This window comes from Stegostoma tigrinum, chromosome 27, assembly GCF_030684315.1.
Source record: "Stegostoma tigrinum isolate sSteTig4 chromosome 27, sSteTig4.hap1, whole genome shotgun sequence".
Classification (NCBI taxonomy): Eukaryota; Metazoa; Chordata; class Chondrichthyes; order Orectolobiformes; family Stegostomatidae; genus Stegostoma; species Stegostoma tigrinum.
The window spans coordinates 13,435,680-13,443,579 of NC_081380.1; positions in this window are offsets into that span (position 1 = coordinate 13,435,680).

Genomic DNA, 7,900 nt, shown 5'->3' on the forward strand with positions numbered 1-7,900 from the left:
GAGAGAAGAACAATTAACATTTCAAGTCTGGTAGGCTCCCGTCAGAACCAAAAGGTATTTGGAAATGTTTTTTAAAATACTTGTGACAGGATGCTTGGCACAAGACCTCTACTGCATCATCCTCCTTGTCCCTCCAATGCCTCTGTCAAAATCTCCACCTAATGTGATGATGTTATCAAGCCTTGGATAGAAATAGAGCAGCCTAGCTTGAGATTTCAATGTGGACAGGTGTGTCATCATTATTTCATGATGGTCTTAGTTATTGAAGAATTTCTGCTCTGCTCACTGTTTGAATCTCAGTTATTATATCTAACTAGACAATGTAACTTGCCTATTACTATCATGCAATAAATTTATGTATTTTAAACATAAGTGCATTTTCTTAAGATTTACTTCTTTAAGATTTACTCATCTTCTATCACTGCTAACCCAACAGGCCCTTACACCCAGTATAGAAAGGAGGGTAGCAGGCCCGATTGTACCACAGCTTGTAGTTGATATCGATAACACAGTGTGGAGCTGGAGGAATACGGCAGGCCAGGCAGCATCAGAGGAGCAGGAATGTTGACGTTTTGGGTCGGGATGGGTCCTGACCTGAAACATCAGCTTTCCTGCTCCTCTGATGCTGCCTGGCCAGTTGAGCTCCTCCAGCTCCACACTGTGTAATCCCCAACTCCAGCATCTGCAGTTCTTACTGTCTCTAGTAGTTGATAGCGGCTAGTTCTGCAACACTTACAATATAGCCACTCAATGCACTGGAGAAGCACCGTAAGTGGTATCTTCACAAGGTCCTCCAAAACTCGTCGCAGTAAAGGTAGCCCAATAGCAGCATGGCCTTCCAAACAAGAGGCATACAGCTTCACTCTGATGAGAAGGCAATATTTTACAGGATAAGAAATAATTTAATCCCATCTCCTATCACTCAAGATGCTGTCTTGGATAGAATTCACACCAAAGAAATTGTCCTCTACAGATCTTGCTGGATAGAGACCAAGTAACATGAAACCTTCTAAATGCCATGGTGAGCATTACAATGCAGGGTGAACAGTATAGTTAGACCCAATTTTATTGCAGAAATCTAATGATATATCAAACCGTTCCTTTTGCTTTAATTACTTAGCAATTATACATGTTACCAGTTGATGCATATTGTGTGATATTCACTTTCTTAAACTCCATCTGTGTGCCTTTATTGGAACAGAATACAAAGCATGTGTGGCATATACACAGACATTGAGTGGCAATAATACACTGGGACTTCTTTGGCTAACATCCTGCTGACAAGTCTCAGTAAGGCCTGGTCAGCCTCATTCATACTCATTAACCCAATTGGCCACAAGAGAGCTCTGTGGACGCTGTGGTTCACCTGTGAAATATCAACTTAGTTGCCCAATGGAATTGTTAGGAAATCATTGACTGAATTCACAAATCAATTTTGGCATTTGCAGTGCTCCATTTGGAGTTAACTTCAAGTCAACAGTGTTATAGAAATGCCAGTGTTTCTGCTCTAAGCACTTCTGGGTCACAGGAAAGGCACATTAATTGACTTAAGCAACAGCTAACTGGCTGACACCACTGACCTGAGTGAACTGTAAAATGTCAGGCCCAAGGTGAACAGAGCTGTCAACTACACCGTGACTATCCAGCAATGAGTGGCAGCTCTTCCAAATTTTGTGGCTGTACTGAGAGAAAACAGCTAGCATCACAATCAGTCTGCCAACCGAAAACTGCAAGATACAATCAGGATATATTTCATTGGGGGACTTGGCACACAAGCCATCAGCTCCCACATGTTAAAATTCATTTTTGTAATATATAAAGCACAGCTTTTTATGCATTCCAATTGATGGCCACAATTTTAAATAATTACATTCGCATTTGTAATGGTACTGGGCTACATAAACTGATTACGTCATAGGTAAAACACTGAAACACTCTGCATACTGGACGCAGTGGGTCAGGGAATCATGTTCAAAACTGGACAGTGTGTGAGGGAGTCACTCTGTTTATTGGACAGTGTGTGAGGGAGTCACTCTGTTTATTGGACAGTGAGTGAGGGAGTCACTCTGTTTATTGGACAGCGTGTGAGGGAGTCACTCTGTTTATTGGACAGTGAGTGAGTGAATCACTCTGTTTATTGGACAGTGCGTGAGGGAGTCACTCTGTTTATTGGACATTCTGTGAGGGAGTCACTCTGTTTATTGGACAGTGTGTGAGGGAGTCGCTCTGTTTATTGGACAGTGTGTGAGGGAGTCACTCTGTTTATTGGGCAGCGTGTGAGGGAGTCACTCTGTTTATTGGACACTGTGTGAGGGAGTCACTCTGTTTATTGGACAGTGTATGAGGGAGTCACTCTGTTTATTGGACAGAATGCGAGGGAGTCACTCTGTTTATTGACAGTGTGTGAGGGAGTCACTCTGTTTATTGGACAGTGAGTGAGGGAGTCACTCTGTTTATTGGGCAGCGTGTGAGGGAGTCACTCTGTTTATTGGACAGTGAGTGAGTGAATCACTCTGTTTATTGGACAGTGTGTGAGGGAATCACTCTGTTTATTGGACAGTGTATGAGGGAGTCACTCTGTTTATTGGACAGAATGCAAGGGAGTCACTCTGTTTATTGGACAGTGAGTGAGGGAGTCACTCTGTTTATTGGACAGCGTGTGAGGGAGTCACTCTGTTTATTGGACAGTGAGTGAGTGAATCACTCTGTTTATTGGACAGTGCGTGAGGGAGTCACTCTGTTTATTGGACATTCTGTGAGGGAGTCACTCTGTTTATTGGACAGTGTGTGAAGGAGTCGCTCTGTTTATTGGACAGTGTGTGAGGGAGTCACTCTGTTTATTGGGCAGCGTGTGAGGGAGTCACTCTGTTTATTGGACAGTGTGTGCGGGAGTCACTCTGTTTATTGGACAGCGTGTGAGGGAGTCACTCTGTTTATTGGACAGTGAGTGAGTGAATCACTCTGTTTATTGGACAGTGCGTGAGGGAGTCACTCTGTTTATTGGACATTCTGTGAGGGAGTCACTCTGTTTATTGGACAGTGTGTGAAGGAGTCGCTCTGTTTATTGGACAGAATGCGAGGGAGTCACTCTGTTTATTGACAGTGTGTGAGGGAGTCACTCTGTTTATTGGACAGAATGCGAGGGAGTCACTCTGTTTATTGACAGTGTGTGAGGGAATCACTCTGTTTATTGGACAGTGTATGAGGGAGTCACTCTGTTTATTGGACAGAATGCAAGGGAGTCACTCTGTTTATTGGACAGTGAGTGAGGGAGTCACTCTGTTTATTGGACAGCGTGTGAGGGAGTCGCTCTGTTTATTGGACAGTGAGTGAGGGAGTCACTCTGTTTATTGGACAGCGTGTGAGGGAGTCACTCTGTTTATTGGACAGTGAGTGAGTGAATCACTCTGTTTATTGGACAGTGCGTGAGGGAGTCACTCTGTTTATTGGACATTCTGTGAGGGAGTCACTCTGTTTATTGGACAGTGTGTGAAGGAGTCGCTCTGTTTATTGGACAGAATGCGAGGGAGTCACTCTGTTTATTGACAGTGTGTGAGGGAGTCACTCTGTTTATTGGACAGAATGCGAGGGAGTCACTCTGTTTATTGACAGTGTGTGAGGGAGTCACTCTGTTTATTGGACAGTGTGTGAGGGAGTCACTCTGTTTATTGGACAGTGTATGAGGGAGTCACTCTGTTTATTGGACAGAATGCGAGGGAGTCACTCTGTTTATTGGACAGTGAGTGAGGGAGTCACTCTGTTTATTGGACAGCGTGTGAGGGAGTCACTCTGTTTATTGGACAGTGAGTGAGTGAATCACTCTGTTTATTGGACAGTGCGTGAGGGAGTCACTCTGTTTATTGGACATTCTGTGAGGGAGTCACTCTGTTTATTGGACAGTGTGTGAAGGAGTCGCTCTGTTTATTGGACAGTGTGTGAGGGAGTCACTCTGTTTATTGGGCAGCGTGTGAGGGAGTCACTCTGTTTATTGGACACTGTGTGAGGGAGTCACTCTGTTTATTGGACAGTGTATGAGGGAGTCACTCTGTTTATTGGACAGAATGCGAGGGAGTCACTCTGTTTATTGACAGTGTGTGAGGGAGTCACTCTGTTTATTGGACAGTGAGTGAGGGAGTCACTCTGTTTATTGGACACTGTGTGAGGGAGTCACTCTGTTTATTGGACAGTGTATGAGGGAGTCACTCTGTTTATTGGACAGTGAGTGAGTGAATCACTCTGTTTATTGGACAGTGTGTGAGGGAGTCACTCTGTTTATTGGACAGTGTATGAGGGAGTCACTCTGTTTATTGGACAGAATGCGAGGGAGTCACTCTGTTTATTGGACAGTGTGTGCGGGAGTCACTCTGTTTATTGGACAGCGTGAGCGGGATTCACTCTGTTTATTGGACAGTGTGTGAGGGAGTCCCTCTGTTTATTGACAGTGTGTGAGGGAGTCACTCTGTTTATTGGACAGTGTGTGAGGGAGTCATTCTGTTTATTGGACAGTGTGTGCGGGAGTCACTCTGTTTATTGGGCAGCATGAGCGGGATTCACTCTGTTCATTGGACAGTGTGTGAGGGAGTCACTCTGTTTACTGGGCAGTGTGTGAGGGAGTCACTCTATTTATTGGACAGTGTGTGCGGGAGTCACTCTGTTTATTCGACAGTGTGTGAGGGAGTCCCTCTGTTTAGTCGACATCGTGTGAAAGAGTAACACTGTTAATTGAACAGCATGTGAGGGAGTCACTCTGTTTATTGGACAGTGTGTGAGGGAGTCACTCTGTTTATTGTAAAGTGCCTGAGGGAGTCCCTCTGTTTATTCACAGTGTATGAGGGATTCACTCTGTTTATTCAACAGTGTGTGAGGGAGTCACTCTGTTTATTGGACAGCGTGTGAGGGAGTCACTCTGTTTTTTGGGCTGTGTGTGAGGGAGTCCCTCTGTTTATTGACAGTGAGTGAGGGAGTCACTCTGTTTATTGGGCAGTGTGTGAGGGAGTCACTCTGTTTATTGGACAGTGTGATAGGGAGTCACTCTGTTTATTGGACAGTGTGATAGGGAGTCAACATGTTTATTGGACAGTGTGAGGGAGTCACTCTGTTTATTGGACAGTGTGTGAGGGAGTCACTCTGTTTATTGGACAGCATGTGAGGGAGTCACTCTGTTTATTGACAGTGTATGAGGGAGTCACTCTGTTTATCGGACAGTGTGTGAGGGAGTCACTCTGTTTATCGTACAGTGTGTGAGGGAGTCACTCTGTTTATGGGACAGTGTATGAGGGAGTCACTCTGTTTACTGGGCAGTGTGTGAGGGAGTCACTCTGTTAATTGGGCAGTGAGTGAGGGAGTCCCTCTGTTTATTGACAGTGAGTGAGGGAGTCACTCTGTTTATTGGGCAGTGTGTGAGGGAGTCACTCTGTTTATTGGACAGTGGGATAGGGAGTCACTCTGTTTATGGGACAGTGTATGAGGGAGTCACTCTGTTTATTGGACAGTGTGTGAGGGAGTCACTCTGTTTATTAGACAGTGAGTGAGGGAGTCACTCCTTTTACTGGGCAGTGTGTGAGGGAGTCACTCTGTTTATTGACAGTGTGTGAGGGAGTCACTCTTGTTTATTGGACAGCGTGTGAGGGAGTCACTCTGTTTACTGGGCAGTGTGTGAGGGATTGACTCTGTTTATTGGACATTGTGTGCGGGAGTCACTCTGTTTCTTGACAGTGTGCGAGGGAGTCACTCTGTTTATTGGACAGTGTGAGAGGGAGTCACTCTGTTTATTGGACAGTGCGTGAGTGAGTCCCTCTGTTTATTGACAGTGTGTGAGGGCGTCACTATGTTTATTGGACAGTGTATGAGGGAGTCACTCTGTTTATTGGACAGTGAGTGAGGGAGTAACTCTGCTTATTGGACAGCATGTGAGGGAGTCACTCTGTTTATTGGACAGTGTGTGAGGGAGTCACTCTGTTTATTGGAAAGTGCCTGAGGGAGTCCCTCTGTTTATTGACAGTGTATGAGGGAGTCACTCTGTTTATGGGACAGTGAGTGAGGGAGTCACTCTGTTTAGTGGGCAGTCTGTGAGGGAGTCACTCTGTTTATTGGACAGTGTGTGAGGGAGTCACTCTCTTTATTGACAGTGTGTGAGGGAGTCACTATGTTTATTGGACAGTGTGTGCGGGAGTCACTCTGTTTATTGGACAGTGTGTGAGGGAGTCACTCTGTTTATCGTACAGTGTGTGAGGGAGTCACTCTGTTTATTGACAGTGTGTGAGGGAGTCACTCTCTTTATGGGACAGTGAGTGAGGGAGTCTCTCTGCTTATTGGACAGCATGTGAGGGAGTCACTCTGTTTATTGGACAGTGTGTGAGGGAGTCACTCTGTTTATTGGAAAGTGCCTGAGGGAGTCCCTCTGTTTATTGACAGTGTATGAGGGAGTCACTCTGTTTATGGGACAGTGAGTGAGGGAGTCACTCTGTTTAGTGGGCAGTCTGTGAGGGAGTCACTCTGTTTATTGGACAGTGTGTGAGGGAGTCACTCTCTTTATTGACAGTGTGTGAGGGAGTCACTATGTTTATTGGACAGTGTGTGCGGGAGTCACTCTGTTTATTGGACAGTGTGTGAGGGAGTCACTCTGTTTATCGTACAGTGTGTGAGGGAGTCACTCTGTTTATTGACAGTGTGTGAGGGAGTCACTCTCTTTATGGGACAGTGAGTGAGGGAGTCTCTCTGTTTATTGGACAGTGTGTGAGGGAGTCACTCTGTTTATTGGACAGTGTGATAGGGAGTCTACATGTTTATTGGACAGTGTGAGGGAGTCACTCTGTTTATTGGACAGCATGTGAGGGAGTCACTCTGTTTATTGACAGTGTATGAGGGAGTCACTCTGTTGATCGGACAGTGTGTGAGGGAGTCACTCTGTTTATCGTACAGTGTGTGAGGGAGTCACTCTGTTTATGGGACAGTGTATGAGGGAGTCACTCTGTTTACTGGGCAGTGTGTGAGGGAGTCACTCTGTTAATTGGGCAGTGAGTGAGGGAGTCCCTCTGTTTATTGACAGTGAGTGAGGGAGTCACTCTGTTTATTGGGCAGTGTGTGAGGGAGTCACTCTGTTTATTCGACAGTGTGTGAGGGAGTCCCTCTGTTTAGTCGACATCGTGTGAAAGAGTAACACTGTTAATTGAACAGCATGTGAGGGAGTCACTCTGTTTATTGGACAGTGTGTGAGGGAGTCACTCTGTTTATTGTAAAGTGCCTGAGGGAGTCCCTCTGTTTATTCACAGTGCATGAGGGATTCACTCTGTTTATTCAACAGTGTGTGAGGGAGTCACTCTGTTTATTGGACACTGTGTGAGGGAGTCACTCTGTTTATTGACAGTGTGTGAGGGAGTCACTCTCTTTATGGGACAGTGAGTGAGGGAGTCTCTCTGTTTATTGGACAGTGTGTGAGGGAGTCACTCTGTTTATTGGACAGCATGTGAGGGAGTCACTCTGTTTATTGACAGTGTATGTGGGAGTCACTCTGTTTATTGGACAGTGTGTGAGGGAGTCACTCTGTTTGTTGGACAGTGTGTGAGGGAGTCACTCTGTTTATGGGACAGTGTATGAGGGAGTCACTCTGTTTATTGGACATTGTGTGCGGGAGTCACTCTGTTTATTGGACAGTGTGTGAGGGAGTAACTCTGTTTATTGGACAGCATGTGAGGGAGTCACTCTGTTTATTGGGCAGTGTGTGAGGGAGTCACTCTGTTAATTGGGCAGTGTGATAGGGAGTCAACATGTTTAGTGGACAGTGTGAGGGAGTCACTCTGTTTATTGGACAGTGTCTGAGGGAGTAACTCTGTTTATTGACAGTGAGTGAGGGAGTCACTCTGTTTATTGGGCAGTGTGTGAGGGAGTCACTCTGTTTATT